Source organism: Melanerpes formicivorus, unplaced genomic scaffold, assembly GCF_026170545.1.
Source record: "Melanerpes formicivorus ecotype bairdi unplaced genomic scaffold, bMelFor1.0.p_v2 SCAF_1, whole genome shotgun sequence".
NCBI lineage: Eukaryota > Metazoa > Chordata > Aves > Piciformes > Picidae > Melanerpes > Melanerpes formicivorus.
Genome location: NW_027142353.1, coordinates 39028671 through 39047496, shown reverse-complemented (window position 1 = coordinate 39047496; position 18826 = coordinate 39028671). Strand labels below are relative to the sequence as shown.

General features: G+C 41.4%; 1 long non-coding RNA gene across 1 annotated transcript in view; it reads right to left on the bottom strand.

The window, feature by feature from the left end:
• The window catches only part of LOC137441300 (uncharacterized), a 96807-nt gene extending 84106 nt beyond the window's left edge, over positions 1–12701 (bottom strand). Inside the window, exons 1-2 of the long non-coding RNA XR_010987379.1 lie at positions 12617–12701; positions 12035–12097 (exon numbers count right to left, since the gene is read on the bottom strand). This is a non-coding gene — a long non-coding RNA (uncharacterized lncRNA). The remainder of the gene's footprint in view (positions 1–12034; positions 12098–12616) is intronic.
• Between the last annotated feature and the right edge of the window lie 6125 nt (positions 12702–18826).

Below are 18826 nucleotides of genomic sequence, written 5' to 3'. Positions count from 1 at the left end.
TGCAGTATCCCTTCCTGGAGAGGGAGTTAGGAGGGATGCAACCGGACAAATCCCTGAGCAACCTGGTCTTATCCCATAACTTACCTCATTTTGAGCAGGAGGTTGAACCAGGTCAACTTCCCTGGCTCATTTTCAATCTGATCCTACAATCGAATTACCCACCACTGCTGAAATCATATGAATGTTGAATACCCTCATTCTTCATGATTGGCTGTTAATAGGGAAGAGACTACTTTTTTGTTGCTATCTTTCCCTGTGAAGTGTTATGTTTCATCCTCTTAGTGAAGTTCCCCAAACCCACTGACTACCATGCAGGCTAGCCTTGATCCTCCTGTGGGTTACTGTTATTTTTAATTCCAAGATGCTGCTATCCTGGCATATCACATCAATGTCAAAACAACATAAATGTAATCAACAGATCTTTCTGTTTAAGAATTGACTGAACTTACTTCATCAGCCATCTCAGTTTTTAAATTTTCTCAGCAAAATACTGTGATAAAAAGATTATACACATCACCATGTGAAGCTCTGTGTGTGAGCTCTAACATAATACTTTTGTACTGGTGACTAATTTGGCAGGAAAATACACCAGCACATTTGTAGAAAATGAAGGCAATTAGGATATATGAATCAAGAATCCTTTCTCTTTTCTATGGTCCCACTTACATAGGGTGCCCAGGCATGGGCTATTTTCAGTTACCTAAGTGGTTTATGCCCCACAATCTCATTCCTGTGAGCTAAACCCTGAGCTTCATTATAATTTGAAAATTCCACCTTAGAGTTCCTTAGGTATCATAATTGCCTGCAAGCATGAGCATCTCCATAAGGGTCAAACTATAGACAAGCAATGGTCATGGCTAGGAAATGCTATAGCCAGCCTGGATGGGGTACCATGTCAGGAGTTTGACTCCTGTAGGCTGGGAATGGGCAAGGGCTGCAATGGGAAATGGTTATATCTTACATAGTATCATAGTATCAGTCAGGGTTGGAAGGGACCACAAGGATCATCTAGTTCCAACCCTCCTGCCATGGGCAGGGACACCCCACACTAGATCAGGTTGGCCAGAGCCTCATCCAGCCTGGTCTAAGCAATGACGATTCCTCCTCTGCCCACTTTTAGTGGGCACTGTGACTTTCTGTGGAGGGCCAGATTTGGTGTGTGCACACGTGGTACCACATGATGTTCCACAGAGGACTTGTGGTCTGCCAAGCACCTGGCTCCTAGTAGGTTTTAGGCAGGAGACATGAAGTTATTAGCTCTAGCTAGGAGAGTATATTCAAGCCTGTGGGAAAGATCCAGCCAACATATGGGGCCCTCTGTTCCCCTCAGGAGGGAATCACCAATAACAATTACCCTCCTCTTATTTTTAAGGGAACAAGTTCTGATGTGGGGGGCAAGCTGTTTTGCTTTAGGCAACACCTCAGATGGTGTCTCTTCTGTCTTTGCATTCACCTCACTCTCAACTTCTAGTGCCCCATATTTGCTTTGCCCCATATTTGGCAGCTGGGAAGGTAAGGGGAACTGTGAGGGTTTTACTTTGCATCTCCTAACAGGGACCTGTATCCATTTCCTGCTGCATCTTGGGTCACCCCCCTCTGCTACGGGAGCCTGCAGAGCCTGGTTCCTCAAATCCAACTATCTTTCACATTCCCTTACAGTCCTAAGTCTAGCAACTTCTTCCTTCAGTTCAGCCACTAGATTAAACAGATAATTGAGCTGCTCACACCTAATGCAGGTGTTATCTCCATCACCCTGTATTTCAGGTGCCAGGCTCCAGCACTCGCTGCAGCCAGTTGCCTGGACTCCTGCCTGCTTATGTTCAACCTCAGTCTGGGTCGACACAGATCTTTTGAAACCAGCTTTGCAGCAAGTTTCCACCATCCCTATCCCTGGCCACGGGACCTAACTGGAAAACAATTCAGGAATGAGCCCACGTGACTCAGCACCTCCCTCCCTCTGGTGAAAACACCCGCTGCTGCAGCAGTCTCTGCCCACACCATGCTGGCCTCTTGGGACAGAAAAGCTGGCTCGGGGGGATGAGGGGGACCTTACTACTGTATTTTGTCCAAGCTACCACAGAGGCTTCTGCACTCTGTCAGCTGACCCAGCATGTGTCGCTAGCTGCAATGCAGCCAGAAGGTTCTTGCCAAATGGCGTTGCGTGGCTCAGCTCTCCCGCGTTTAAATTTGCTGCAGCTGATGTCACCCTCTTGAGCAGGCATGCAAGAAGACGACTAGGTGATGTTCTGCTCTCTGCTAACAAAGCATGATGCTCAAATCTACAACCAAATTCATTAGGAAGTTTAATATACAACAATCACATATCCTCAGGCATCTTAAGTACCTCAAAGCTTCTCAAAGGAGCACGGAGTCGTATTTAAAATGACTAGCAGTACCTTTGACATAATCCTTAGCTAATACCTATGTTATGTTCAAGGCTCATTAAAGCCACAGAATGACACTGTTAGTCAACTATCTGTGGTGTGATGAAACTCTGCAGTAAGGATGAAGACCATATAGAAGACAATAGTTGTGCAGGGGTCAAAGCAGTGGAAACTGGCAATTTTGGGAGCTAAGAAATATAACCTTCCTTATCAGCTTCTGCTTGAAATATTGAAAATATGTCCTCTAGAGTGTTTGGAACATTCCTTGGCTTATTATGGGATTATAAAGCATGAGGTACCCCCAAGCAGCCGGAAAAATCCTCAGTGGGCCTTTAGCTATGAAAACTCAACCTTTTCAAGGTTGCAACTAGCCTACATCCAAAAAAACAGCCTAAGTCTCTTGCAAAGGCAGAGTCTCCTGAATACACAAAGGAAATACAAAGGTGATGTTTTCTTTAACCTCATTCAGGAACTGGTTTTGATATATTCACTAAGAAATACTTTTCCTCTGGAGAAATCTCAATATTGTAAGTTGGTACAACTCAAAGCTAAATATTTGCCCTGACATCAGATGCAGAGCTGAGAATGATGAACTATATAAATACACATGAAAGTTCTTCACTTTAACCTCTTGGGTATGCTCCCTAGGTGCTTCATGCTGTGGCAGTTTTCATCTGCTATAGATGTGTCCTAACACTTGGAAATTAACAAATGTAGCTGAAATAAAGCTTCTTAAATACTTTTGAAAGTTATATAATACAATAGCTGACTGAAATAGCACAAAAGCTATAAAATTTCATGTGTTGTACTTATAATTTCTGTGGATATTTTTTAGCCAAAGAGCATGATAGAAGTAATCTTGATGACATTTCTGGTGTTCATGAGCATCTTTTTTCAATACTGGTACCCCATTGTCACCTTTCTTTGCAGAAGTTAACAAATCCCTATTTTGTTTTTGGAGTTTGGTTTTTAGCTTCGGAGTTTGGGTTTGCTTTCTTCTTCATGTTATGTATGTAAAGGAAGTGAATTTTTTCCCCCTGAGATATGAAATAGTTAAAAACATGACACTAATAATCCAGGTCTGTAAACTAACACTAAGCAACAATTCTACCTCTACCTTCAGGATGATAAAGCAATGTGCAATTTGCAATTAACTACAAAGTTGTTAGCACTGAGATTTGTGACTCATACATTTCAGTTCAGCCTCAGCAGAAATTCCTTCCAGACAGAGAAGGAAACAGATCCTTCCTGTCTGTTCCACCATATCTTCAGCAACATCTCTTCTGCAGAACTACTTTGTTGTGGTCATACTTTGAGTGTGGCTGCCCAAAATGGAGCCTGGGTGGAGGCACTGTTGAACAAACCCTTTGGAAAGGTCATTCTTCAAATATTTCTCATGTAAATCTGCCCTGGGATTTTTTTTTTTTTTTTTTTTTGGGTGGGGGGTTGGGGGTTTTGTTTGTTTGTTTGTTTGTTTTTTTAATCTTCTCCTCCTTGGCTTTACAGCAAGTATAGGTTTTTACAAAAAAATATGAAGCATACAAGGGGCAGAAGGTCCAGAAGAAAAACCTATAGAATACCATTGACTATGGGACTTTCACTATGGAAAGGCAAGCCATCATGATGCAGCACAAGAACTGTAAAATTACAAACTCACAAACCTGACATGGCTAAGAGCAGCCTCAAGCCTTGATTGTCAAGTACAGACTTTTTGGTTCTTGATGACTGCAGGAACAAGCACAGAAATTAGTCTGATGAAGAACAGAGGAGGGACAACTGCATACAAGTTCTCTGGTTGTGTCCCATATGCAAAAGCCAGGGCAGAACAGGAGGCTTCCTAACCATGCTGGATACTTTTCAGATGTCAGATAATCCTTCCTTTGCTGGCTGATCCCATGCTACATTTTAGCAGTAATGAAGCACAAAACTACCACTTAATACTTCAGAATCAGGCAGGGAAAACGTAGAAAAATCTCCATCAATCATTGTCCTTGTAGCATAAATTTTGTGGGCAATCTGAAGAAAAACATTGCTCTAGGTAAGAAATAGAGATGTGCATCTAAATCATGTATTTATGCTGAGACTCTCTGCCTTCCCAAATAGTTGTAATACTATTACCACAAAGTAGGATAAAATTATATCAAGGTCAACTTTGCAGAGTGGGTTTAAATGTAATTCTTATTTCTGACTCTTTATTTTTTTTTTAAAGTTTGAATGTATCATTTATACTTGTGTTGTAATGAGCAACACAGAAGGATTGAAATGATTGCAAATGACATGATTATTACTGTAATTTAGCACTCGGTTAATGAAGGCTTGAACTGCTGTCCATATTGCCATAGTGCAGTTATCAAGTATCCATACCAGATACAGTTTACATTTGCAAGAAACTGAGTTAGTAATAGAGGTTAATCCGCTGCCAAATAAATATTTGATCTCACAATGATCCCATTAACCTTTTTTATATCAAAGATTAGGAATAAGCTAGCAAAATACTAACCTTATTTAAAGTTGCAGAGCTCTGAGTACCCAACATTTTCTAATTCTTCCCTGTAGGGGCAGAGGTTTAAAGGCTTCCTCCACTTCTCTGCAAAGTGATCAAGCTCAAAGTCTCGCAGGCTTTATTACTGTATTAAAACAATGTTGCGATCAGTTCTGTGAAGCAAACTTAGGATGTTTTGTTTTGGTTTTGTTTTGGTTTTAAAAGAGGAAAGTTTTCATCTCTGTTGTCTTGGATTAAATCCTATCCTGACTAAAAGAGTGGAGAAGGGTTTGGAGGTGGTACCAAGGTACAGCTAAGAACCTGCGCACTTCCAGCAAGCATCTGTGAAATCAAACCAGCCCTGCAGGTCCTGTCATTTAGTCACATTTGGTGAGACGCTCCCACAGCTGTACAAACCCAGTGCTGGTGAAACTGACTTCAGGAATTCCAGAGTCCTGCTCTGAAGGCAGCTTGTGCAGCTGGTATGGCAGGGGAGCATCAGTTGCTTGTGGCAGGGAGGTAGTGGAGAGTACTGCCATGGTGGTCAAACACCAACACTTGTGACTTCTAGGGTGGCTGTGACTGGCAGCCTTTGCTGTCACACGGGGACTTGTTAGTGCTGCCTGTCTGTGCATGAAAAGAGATGTCCCTCCATATAGGCAGTCAGTCCCTTTTGGTTTTGCTTTTGCTTCTGTTCTGCTTTTATTTTTAACATCAGCTCAAGCAGTTAGGTTTTTAAATGACAATTACTACCACAGTTAATGATGACAGTATGGACAGAAGTCCTTACCATTGCCATGGCTTCTCCTAATGACTCATGTTTATTTCTCTGTTACGGCAGCAGAAATGGCAAAGAAGTAAATGTCTGTACATTTTAATGGGCTTGGCGTAGATTGCAATATATTTGCACTTGCATCTAGCTAATCTGTACTTGCTAGACTGCATGCTTCATAATCTGCAACACAAGTTGGCAGCCTCTCCCCACCTCTCAGCTAAGATTTAATGGAAGGTAATGCAGTTTCCTATTAATAGCATCATTTCTCCTAGCTACAGCGCATAGGCTAGCTAGCATACCATGAAGAATTTCCTGAGTACAGCAGCTAGAAAACATAGCATTGTCATAAATAGTGAATCAGGGATGAAAATGTAAATGAGCTGATCACACCTTTTGACTGATGGCATATTTCCATTTGCTTATCCCCTTATTAATTTGCAAATTTAATTTTTTTCAAAAGCTTTTCCAATCATTACTGCAGATTAGTGAGCTACCATTGCATTACACACTGTTACACAAATCTGACTAACAGGAACAGAATTAAATAGCAGAAAATAGTAGAAAGTCAAAATGCAAAAGGAAATAGAAGGTTTTATAACAAGCATAAAACTACTGCACATTTTCTCACTTTCAGATGTCTTCTGAAGGAATGGATGCCCATTTCATAACTATTTGTCTCCTATCCTTGCCTTTGCCCCACAAAAAGGCAAAGAATAATACATACTATGGTGAATGTCAACACTGACATATTGGTATCACTTGTTTGTTACACGTTGGTGATCCTCTTCCTGGTTATCTAGCCTGTGGTCCCCTGTCAGAGACATCATCCCAGGTTTTTAAGGAAGGTCAAGTCAAAGCCTTGTCAAGAGCAAGTGGTATTTTGTGATACCTGACCCACACTGTAAAATGTCCAGTAATATTTTGAAACAGAAATAATGTTACATCAAGAGGGCCTGCTACAGAACATGAATTAAATTCCAAGCCCCCTTGGCCAAACCAGGAGATAAGCAGTTCCGCCATGTTCAAGTGGATGTGAGGAAGGCAGACCAGCATCCTGCGTATACCATGTTATTGCTCTCCACAGTGCCCATGGCACCATGTAATTCTGATGCACTGGTGTGAGTGGGTCAGGTACCAAGTCAGCATCATCAGCCAGAGGTGAACCACGTGACTGCCCCAAACTGTCAGCATAAACCACGCTGCTGTGCATACTCCGCACTGCTACTACGGCTGGTCCTTTGTGGCAGGAATATTTTTCAAAGGATTTTATATTGTGCCTGAAGAAAAATTAGTACATTTACCCCTTCCATTCTCAATTTAAACTCAGCTTACAGGCAGTTGAAGTTTCCCCCCAGCACTAACTTTTAGCCAGACCAACTCAGTTAGAAGCAAATAAAGCTGTATTTACAAGCAAAACTACACTCCACAATGGAATGCAATGAATATGTACAAGATATACAGTATTTACAATATTATACAGATATTTACAATTAGCAAGCAACACAAACCCCCCCTGTCAAAGAGACCAGGGAAGTTGTTCTGCTGCCCCCTCAACCCCTGTCCCAAAAGAGAGAGGAGTGGAAAGAGAAAGCAGTGGGTTAGACTTAGCGAAGGTCAGCCAGAAGCACTTTTTCTCTCCTGAGCAAAGCAAAAACAGCCAAGGTCAGAAGAGAAGAGAAAAAGGAATGGAAAGAATTGTTATGGCACAGCTCCTTTTATCCCAGACATTTATCTAACGAATTTGTTTAAAATAATATTCAGTTTTTCTTTTTGCACCAAATAGTGATTTATTTATATTTTTCTACTTTTCTGCTTAAAATCTGTAACTAAATTTTAAAGGCATAGCCTAAAACCACCACAACAGCTCAATGAAGAACAAGCTTTCACATAAAATTCAGTAAATCATTCATAAAATTCATTTTCAAAGTTACAAAAATAATGTGTCTTCAAGATAGAAATGCTGAGTATCTTTTCACTCTTTTTATCTCCTCTGTTTGACAAGATAAATAGTAAAAGTATTTGAAGAAATGCTATCCAGGGTGGAAGTTTTTAATAAAACCTTTTTCCTTGTGGTGAGTGCTAAGGGGATGACGTGGGGATCATTGAATTTAGCAGCCGTAATTTACACAGTGGGGAGAAACCACTGAAGCAGACAAGAGACAGCCATGCATAAGGCTGAGCTGAGCTGAGCTAGCCTGAACCTTGATTCACAATCCATCCTGCATTATACTTGAAATGCATTCTCACCATGTCCTACCATAGTCATACCCTCACTTGGTCATGAGACAGATTCATAAAAACAAATGCAGTACTTGCAGATATTTTATCAGGGAAGAGGTTGGAAGAACCTGATTAACAGTGATGTGTTTTCTTCCTGACAAGCAAGGAAGAAGGAGCTCCATGGAGGTAAACTGCTGATTTACTTAGCTACCACGAGGTTACTCATCTACCACAAGCTTTGCATTGATAAGGTGCCACTAGTGGTCTAAGGCTGCTGGAGTTGAGGAGGATTCCCTTTGCAGAAAATGCTTTGATGACTAAACACCAGCAAAAGATTTGCCTAGAAGCAGATCATTATTTCTCTGGTTTGCAGAAAATTAAGCTAAACTGTGAGACAGGGCTTAAAGGTGACTGGATCCTCTGAGGCTGCAGACATGCTGCACTAGAAACATTTCATATCAGACTCAATTAAATTTAATCTGAATCTTCTACCAGATTCCCTGGGATTATTTTGGATTCCTTTTCTTTTTTTTTGGCAGGGGGTTGGTGTGTGTGGGGTCGATGGCAGATCAGCCTGGCTCCACATGCACGTTGCTTCCCAGACCCTGAGCCATTTTTCATCTGAGATACTCTCACTTGCATTTCCTGTAGTGCATTTATGCTTCCTCTTCTGCTTAATATACCACGCTAAAGAAGCAGGATAACACTGAAGGCTTTCCTGGTGCAGACACTTCAGCCAGGGCACAAACTTAACACGTAGTCTACAAACCCAAACATAGTCTACCTGCACTTCAGCAAGGTCTTTGATACCATCCCCCACAGCAAACTCCCGGCCAAGCTGTCAGCCTGTGGCTTGGACAGCAGTACTCTGCACTGGGTTAGGAACTGGCTGGAGGGCCAAGCCCAGAGAGTGGTAGTGAATGGTGCCACATCCAGCTGACAGCGAGTCACTAGTAGTGACCCCAGGGATCAGTGCTGGACCCCATCCTGTTTGAACTTTCCACAGCAGTATGATGATGGTGGGAAATATGCCCAGGTAGAAGCATTCATTCAAGTCCCATTTCTTTTCCATTAGCCAGTTGTATTTAATCTTCTGTTTTGTCAATGAGTTGATTATGCCTATGGAAACGCAGAACTTTCCACCTTTCCTTATTGAGTAGCATCCTGTGTATTTCACGCTAGTTTGTTATATTGCTCAATTTGTCATGAGCATGGTGAGGTATAGTTCCAAATTCCAAAGCATTTTCTATACCCATGTGCTAGGTTTGTGTGTGTAGTGGGGTTTAGGTGCCTACAGGGGTAGCTCTTGTAAGAATCTTCTAGAAGTTCCCCCATCACCAAGTCAGGCCCACCTCTGGCCAAGACCAAGCTCCTCTGCAACAACCAGTGGGAAAACCCACTGGCCAAGTTCTTGGAGAGGGGCGGGACGCGAGAGAAACCATCATGCAGACTGAAAGGTCAGTGGTAAAGGAGGAGGAGATATTCCAGGCAATAGAGCATTGATTCTTTTGCAGTGTGTGTTGAGATGGCAGGCTGTCCCCATGCAGCCCATGAAGATTAATGGTGGAGCCCACCAGGCCATGGAGGACTCCACACCACATCAGATGTCAGGGCCCCCAAAAGGTCATGAAGTTCATGGTGGAGCAGACTATTGTTGGGAAGACTATACCTTACAGAAGCGACCCACACTGAAACAGTCTGTGAAGAACTGCAGCCCCATGAGAAGGGCTCATATTGGAGAAGTTCCTGCAGGACTGTCTCCTATGGGACGGACCCTATGCTGGAGCAGGAGAAGAGTCTGATTAGTCTTCCCCCTGAGGAGGAAGCAGCAGCAGAGACAATGTGTGACAAACTGACTGCAACCCCCATTCCCTATTATGCTGCTCTGTTAGAGGGAAATAGGTAGAGAAATTGGTAACAGAGCTGAGCCCAAAAAGAAAGGAGCAGTGGGGGAAATGTCCGTTTAAGATCTGATTGTATTTCTCATTATCCTACTCTGATTTAATTGGTAAATTGGTAATGGTAGTGGTGTTTAAATTAAGTTGGTGTTGTTTCACCAAGTCTGCCTTTTGTCCATGTCCATAACTGGTGAATGTGCTCTCCCTGTCATTTTCTTGACCCTCAAGCCTTTTGTTATAATTTCTCCTTCCCATTTCACAACTGGAGGAATAGGAACAAGCAGCTGCATGGTGTTAAATGCCAGCAGTGTGGGCCTAAACTTCAATATCCCCTTTCCCTACCCATTTTCATCCCTCAATGTGGTGGTTTCTGCCAGCTTGCCTCTCACTCTCACATATTTAGAGCATTATGGAAATAGTCAATAAAATCAGCTTCAGGGCAGACTCTGTCCTGCATACAGAGGATTTGCTTAAGGTTCTAAATCTTAAACGTCACGTCAGATGGCCTCAGCAAAGTGAGTATTTCCTGAGAGAGGTTCATCTGGCCTGTGCCCAGCACCATTCTCTGGTCTCATGAATCCTTCCAGGGTTGCTGCCCACTGATTTTTGGAGGAGGCCAAGTGAAGGGCTGAAAGCTGTGCTTGTGATCATGTAAGTGTAGCATACAAGTTCTGCCTTTGGGCAGAGTTTATCTAGCTGCCTCACCACCACATCACTGGATATAAACCCATGAGGTGTATGTGCCTTCAGCCAGCCTGGTTGGGCAATGAACTTCTGAGCGAATTAAGGGGAAAAAAAGAGGGTCTATCATCTTTGGAAGGAAGATGAGGTAACCCATGAAATGTTTAAGGATGCTGCTAGGTCATGCAGGAAAAAAATTGAGAGAGGCACAAGCCCATTTGGAGTTTAGGCTTTTCACTGCTGTGATTGACAACAAAAAATCCTTCTACAAATATATTAATGTCAAGAGGAGGGGCAAGAACAACCTCCACTCCTTGGTGGACAAGGAGGGGAATATAGAAACTAAAGATGAGGAAAAGGCAGAGGTACTTAACACCTTCTTTGCCTCAATTTTTAATATCAGGATAGGTTGTCTTAACCTGGAGAAGAGAAGGCTCAGGGGAGACCGAATTGCTCTTTACAACTACCTGAAGGAGGTTGTAGACATGTGGGGGCTGGTCTCTTCTCCCAGGCAACCAGCACCAGAACAAGAGGACAGTCTCAAGGTGCACCAGGGGAGGTTTAGACTGGATGTTAGGAAGAAATTCTTCATAGAGAGAGTGATTGCCCATTGGCATGGGCTGCCTGAGGAGGTGGTGGAGTTGCCATCACTGGAGGTGTCTAGGAGGAGACTTGATGGGGTGCTTGGTGCCATGGTTTAGTTGATTAGATGGTGTTGGATGATCACAGTATCACAGTATCACCAAGGTTGGAAGAGACCTCAAAGATCATCGAGTCCAACCTGTCACCACAGACCTCATGACTAGACCATGGCACCAAATGCCATGTCCAATCCCCTCTTGAACATCTCCAGGGATGGTGACTCCCCCGCCTCCCTGGACAGCCCATTCCAATGACAAATGATGATGGGTTGGACATGATGATTTCAAAGGTCTCTTCCAACCTGGTTTATTCTGTTCTATTCTATTCTGTTCCAACCCTTAAAGGCTGTACCCTGGAGCTCCAGTCAGTGTGAAGCTACAACCTTCTTCATAGATCTTTGCTTCATAACTTCTAATACCTTTTACACTTGCTTCTATTTTTTCCTACTTTCACACCTTTCAAGTTATCACCTTCAGCACTAGCTCATAATACATCAGTACTGTTATCAGGTAACTGTGTCTAATAAATCTCAAAAGCTAAAAAGGCTTCTGAGAGGCCTTATTTTATTTACAGAGATGAAGGGCTTGATCCATTCTTCTGAAAAAAAAAAAAAAAAGATGTTTGGGAAAAGGGACTGTGTCAAAGTTCCTTTACAACTTATTTGCTTTTCAAACAAAAAATATGCCTTTAAATAAACTTGTAAATTGACATAATGTGCTGCTTTCAGAGTTGTTTCTTTTCTCAGTATTATCATGAAAGGGGGAAAAAAGCCCTCAGTAACAGAGGTTGCCCTTCCCAAAAATGTAGATATATTCTTCCACAAAAACCTAATTTCCAAGCTAAAAATATTTATATATACTGACAAGGAATAGAAAATATAAATAATAATGCAGGGATAAATAAGAAATTAATTATTTCTGTAAGCCAATTTTTTTATTAATATGATACATACCTTTCTGAGCTACTATAGCTGCCTTTTTCCCTGGTAATCATGGCATAATGCAAGCCTCTCCATCTAACAACAGAAATTAGTAGAACATATCTTTCAATTAGACAAATGAAAAATGCATTTCCAAACCAAGCCATCATGCAGAGTGCAGCTTTTAGAGATGCAGAGGGTGTGATCTTAATTTTTCTTGACTTTACTCATTCTGTTTACATAAATTCAATTTAAATACTAGTTAATCCTGGTCACTCTACTGCTCCTCCCTGAAAAGACTTTCAGCAGGATTGTCACACAGAGCAGGAGGAAGGTTCTCTAGCAAGGGCAAATTTGCAGTGCTGCACTGTGTATGAATCTCTGGGTATCATTCCCATTTTGGGCAGCCCCTCCTTTTGAAAACAGGGACTTTCCACAGCCCAACACCCCAATAGATGGGTGAGATGCAGCAAGCTGGTTTTCCTCCACATAGAACCTAAGCAGTAAAACCACAAAGGATGCACGAAAATAGAAGGTGGGATACATATTTTTCCTATTCACTCCTTTTGTCAACAGGCATTCAAATGAATCAGAAAAACAAAAACGGACATTTACCTGCTTTCTTGATTGAGATTTGCCAGCAGCTATGTACTGTGAAACAGACTTTCCTGCCTTCAGAAGGTTCCTTGATAAGAAGTGCTCCACTCATTCCTAAAATAAGAAACAGGATCCTGTTTCCATAAACCAAACTAGCAACCGCCTGGGGGCTTGCCACTGATTTCCATGGAAGCAGAATCTTTCTCTACCTGAAGTGTCTCTCCTTTGAGATTATTAGTGAAATAGTACTAATGTAGATTTCACTGAAACAGTTTTGCTGTTACTGGTGTTAATAATGCCTGATTTTGATTACTTCATTAAAGAACATGTTTATAGACAGCACAGAGATACAAAAGCTAAGCTAAGGACTCAGCAGGAGGTTAAATGACCACTGATAATTAACTGCCCCTCTTTCAAAAGGTCAGTGCTTTGAGGATCCTCCTGCTGAGGAAAAGATGAGAAGAGGCATGGCTATGTGTTAATAAATTAAAACAAGATGACACACATACAAGAAAGTATAGTCGTTGGTTTGATACAGTGGGGTCTCGAGATCTGTGTCATCATAAAGGATCAGTCTTGAAGTTTAGCTGGAGTTAACCCATCTAAAAGAACTGATGAATACTCTCTTGATCTGTAACATTTATAGGCTTTGGAAACAACACTGGGGAGAGATTTAAAGCTTCAGACAAGCAAAACCTCGCAGGTATATGCTTAACCTTTAGCACCTACTTCTCTTTAGGAAAGTGGCTGAGCATGTCCTCTTAATCATGACTGCATTTTCTAAATCCTGTTGTCTTCCATGGAGCCCACAGGTATTACTTAAGGGCTGAAGAGTCTTTGCCCTTCCACAGCAATGCTGATCCTTGAGCTTCTGCTAACTTCACCAGCTCCTGCTACCATTTCCTTTTCAATATTTCTCTTTATATTTTTTTTAAGTGAGAGGCCAGAGGCCACCATTAAAATGTATATTGATTGCTTACTTTTCAGATTTCTTTATTTTGAAATCTCAGAGGAATTCACTATATTTTTTCTAATACCTACAGCAAGCCATTGTTTCCACCGATTTATTTTATATGATGTCATTAATGCTTCTAATATACAGTTCCTCAACTGCATTATTTCTGCTCTCTCTGAAAGTGGCACCACTTAGATGAAGGAAACATAGTCTTCTTCTTATGTGAAGGGAATAACTGAGTCTCCTAAACACTAAAAAGTATCTCAGAAAGGTGTTTGAAGCTCAAAGGAACCCAGCAAGCACTCTGTTGGCACAGTTCTTGCCAAGCAGAAAGGCATAGTGCTGAATCCTGCCAGCTTATTTGCTTGTTCCTCTGTCTGCTGCCCACCTTGCCAAGACAAGGAATTGAATAATCCACGGTTGGGTCACCCACCTGGGTACATGCCCAGTAGGGTCTCCACAATTGCCCCTTCTGAGATATTGTAAGCTAAGCCATATTTTCCATCATTTAATCTTTCACAGAAAAGCAGTAGCATCATTGGATTCCATGTCCAAAACCAAGACAAAGCAAAAGGAAAGCCCATGTTTTTGGAGCTCTGAAACTATCATTGCAAATACGGTTTCCTCAGCTTCACAAGTAATAACAAGTTATGCTTTCATATCTATATCCTAAGCCAACACTACTGAAACATTTATCAAAAAGCTAGTATGGCAGGGCTTCTCAGCTCACCAGGATATTCCCCCTGGCTATGTACATAAATTACAGATGCATACTGAAGCACACAGAGGGTATGTTCATTGGAATATCACTCAATTTAAAGAGAATTATGATGGAGGAGAAGCTGACAAGAGAAAAGGATGAAAGTAGTACATTAATGAACTCTCCTAAATCAGTATATGTAACCATCTAGTCTCTTCAAGACAACAGCAATTGGCACCCAGAAAAATAACTCATTGCAAAGAACATGTCTCTTTTTACAGCTGCGGTTATTGCTCTGACTGCATAGGCATTGTGTGCAGCGTACTTGGAGATAACTTTAATATATTTTTTCTTTTCTGATAAAGTGCATTTTAGTCAATGGTATTGATTTATTCCTTTCCTTGCTTAAGTAGGAAATTGTCATTTAATCAAGATTTCCCTGTCAACACAGAGGTAAAGTAATGACACACTTCCCTTTTGTAACAGCTACTAGCAAGCTCTCCATTTCATTGTCCAGAACACACTTTCCTGTGTGTTTCCTGTTCTCTTTTTTTATTACATTCATTTTTGCAGCAGTGAGATGGTTATAGTTTTATTAAAGAACAACAACAAACCCCAGCACATTTGCAAATAAGTATGAGTCTGTGGTGAATGTAGTAATTGTTTTTTTTCTTCCTTCACTTACAGCAGAAAAATTACGCTGCAACAAGAATTTCAATAATTAATTGGCATGAGCAATTTTCATAAACATGCTCCTGCTGTGAGAATTTTTGCCACAAATTAACTTCTACATCGACTTCAGCCAAAAAAAAAAATAACAACTAACAAGTAGTTCAATAACCTCTCTCCCCACTCCACTAAGCTGTTCCTGCAATCACCTTTTTATTTTTCTATGGCTAGCCATCATAAGAAAAAGGAGCAGTTGCGAAGAGGTGAGACAAAACATGGTAGAGTATTGGCTCTAATTTTCTGTTTGTATTCTTGGGAAAGGTTTTGGCACATCCCTGCTGTTTCTGACGCGGATTACTGATTCGTAATGGGAATTTGCTGCAACTGCTGGCTCATTTTCCCTGTGGTTAAAACCGCTTCCTGATCTTTCTCAAAAGAGTGCCATAGGAAAATAGATGCAACATCTCATTTTTGGAGATCTGCTGGTTGTCATTGTTCTGGAGTCGAGCATGTCCTCTGCCCAAAAGGCATATTTGGCATGTTTCATTGAAGAGGCATCCATGTGGCTTACCTCTATGCACAAGAGGATGCTCCTTGTCTTACTGTCTACCACTCAGTGGTGTCATGGCTGCAGAATATTGTACTTAGTGAAATACAGAATAGCCAACATCGCTCCTGGACCACATAGCCAAGGTAATGTATATCTGCTTCTTCTGAGTATGCATGGAGCACACAGCGGCTGATCTGTCAGAGAGGGGAACAGAGGGGTGTCCTTGGAACTGCAGATGAAAGCTCAAAAATGTGAAGAAAGCAAATGTCAGAAGTCCAGACAGCACTTGTTCATGAAAAAAAACCCAACAGGTTGAAAAGCATATAAAAAGTCTTATTGAGCCAGTCCCACTACTTTGGAAGTGACAGATCGTGATTTTGGAATGTTTCAAGGCAACAACAGTGACCTCCTGTTAACCATAGCAGGGAAGAGATGGTCTATTGACTTTCCCTCTCTGCTTAGACAATACCCCATGCTTCTGATGGAACCTGAATTTCACCCAGCCTGCCCCAGTACTTTCCTGTTGAGTCTTATTCCTGCATTTAAAAAAAAAAAAGGGCACAAGTTTATATTCAGGGAAAACAAATCTTCAGTCCTGCTTCTAGTGGCACAGGAACTGAGTAGTGACATGATTTAAAAAAAAAATAAAAGAAATTAAATTAGATAGTTCTTCAATGTTCCATGTATACTCTCAACAATTTATGTAAACTGCTGTTTGAATACCTTTAATATAGATTGTTGTAGGTCGGATTTTTTCCCCTGCTTTCCCTTCCTTTTCTTTTTTCTTTCTCTCTTATTTTCCTTTTTTTTCCTCTCCTTTTAATTTCTCTTATTTTATTCTCTTTCACCTTAATTTGATTTTACATTCACTGGCTGAACCATGAGAATGTAAAATCTGCAGAAGCAATACATGTTCTGAATTTTCCTCCAACAATGGCTTGTAGGTTCAAATTACAATACTTTCCTTTTTTGTATTCAGATGCAAACCATAGACTGTCTGAACTACTTAAAGAGAAGATACACACCAGACACTGCGATGGCCTCTGCAGCATACACGTCAAATACCAGAAGATCTTCTCCTCTTCCATCAGTACAGTTGCTATTCCAGAATTGCAGGCAGTACCAGGTTCAAAACAACAGAGGTATAAGGTTCATCAGATCAGCTGCAGATCAGCTATAGAAATCCTTACCACAAGATGTCACAGATGCTAAATGCACTGAAGACTACTTGGATTAAAAATGCTGCTTCTGGCATTATTGGAGCCTGGGAGAGTACTGAGGATACGTTTACCTTATTCTTATCTTCTTGGGCATCTGCTGAAGACCACAAAAAAGGCATAATATTGGGCTAGTTGGACATTTCTTGTGGTTTTGGGTTTTGTTTTTTTTTTTAATATTTAAGCAGTCAGGCAGAAAGAAAGTTGTCAGTCCTCAGAATGCAAAGTCTTGCAGCTCCTGGCAGCACCAGGCAGCAGGAACATTGGGGTCAGTATTTCCAAAACGGCTCACTGCACAGCCCAGCCAGAACCCAATCTTCTTGTGTGGAGAACTGCAGGATGTTTAGTTTTGATTCTAAATGTGAAAGAAAGGAAATACCAGACTCTTCCATGAAACAGAATTACTATTCTCCATTCAACTGCATTAACTATTCATAACTTCACTGCACACAGAATTTTGTTTCACATTCCTTTAGTGCACCGCTTCCCAGATTGTGCTAAATGTACATTAAGCACTACAGAAACAGCCTCAGATCAGCATGGCTGCACTACCCGAATATTTTAATGGTTCCTTCTCTGCTTGCCAAATTCAACATCACTGCCAGAACAAGCCCAGTTTGGTATATCTGCCCTAGGATCTGTCATCCCATATAGCTACTTAATTGTGATACATAGTTAACTGTGAAAGATCCCACACTGAATAAATGGACCTCATATGTCTGCATAAATGAGACTGATCTGTGCTTTAAACAACATCTCAAACACACCTTCAGTCTGGGAGAGTACCAGGATTGTCTCCTGGCTCACAAAACAGGCCAGGAAATCACCTTAAGTGGTGCCATGAGCAGCAGGTGAAGCAATGCAGGAAGAACCCTCTGAGAATTAAGGGGAGATGGAGAGCTAGGTGGGATTTATTTCAATCTGGTTTGAATTTCTGTCATTCAGTCCTTCAGTGAGACATTTTGCAGTCTCCCTTGTGTAAAGCAGACATCTGCACCTCAAATAAAATGCTGGTTTTGAGAATGTTGGTTGTGCTTCAGGAAGACAGATTTTCATAGAATCTTCTGAAAATGAAACTTTCCAAGAAAAAAAGACTAAAGTGTCCTGTCCAAGGTCTGTGCTACCGAAGTCCAAACTCTCAAGAGGATCCTAACAGTATGCCAGAGGTCTGACCAGAGAATGTCTTACCCTCAGCCTAAAATGTCCATTTATGACTTCCAGACTATGAATTCTTTGCTGAAAGCAGCGAGCAAGTAATCCAATTAATCTGTGTTATAATATGTTAGAAGATCTTTATAGAAATGGTTTCTAAAGTACACTGGCCTGATGAAAAAGTAATTTATCAGTAGCAACCTAGGAGATGTATGAACCATTTGCTTGGACATAAAAGTGGTGCAATAATCTGCTTATCTGGCTCTCTGCATGCCCTTGCACCTCTCTGGAAAGTGGACAGTTGAGACCCTAAACAGACTCTGGAAGCAAATTTCAAGAGCAAAGTTACTTTAATTCTTTATGTAACATTAGCTTTGGTGTTTCATTATCCTCTACTAATTTGTCTTTTGAGGATATATCTTCCTCCCCTTTCTTCACTTTAAAGCTTTTTCCTCTAATCCTGCTAGCAGAAGGTTATTTCCCCTCTGGATAAATTGGAGTATCTCCAGTCCACACCAGCTCCTCTTTCAGAGAAGCATCACATGAATCTAACACTTCTGTTGCCAAAAGTTTGTTTTCAAAACTCTGCTTGTTTCTTCTTCAGTATTATTCATAAGCAACTAAGCTACAGCCTTCTACTCACAGTATCACAGTATCATCAAGGCTGGAAGAGACCTCAAAGATTATCAAGTCCAACCTGTCACCACAGACCTCATGACTAGACCATGGCACCAAGTGCCATGTCCAATCCCCTCTCAAACACCTCCAGGGATGGTGACTCCACCACCTCCCTGGGCAGTCTATTCCAATGACGAATGACTCTCTCCGTGAAGAACTTTCTCCTCACCTCAAGCCTAAACTTCCCCTGGCACAGCTTGAGACTGTGTCCCCTTATTCTGGTGTTGGTTGCTAGAGAGAAGAGACCAACCCCTTCCTGGCTACAACCACCTTTCTGGTAGTTGTAGAGAGCAATGAGGTCACCCCT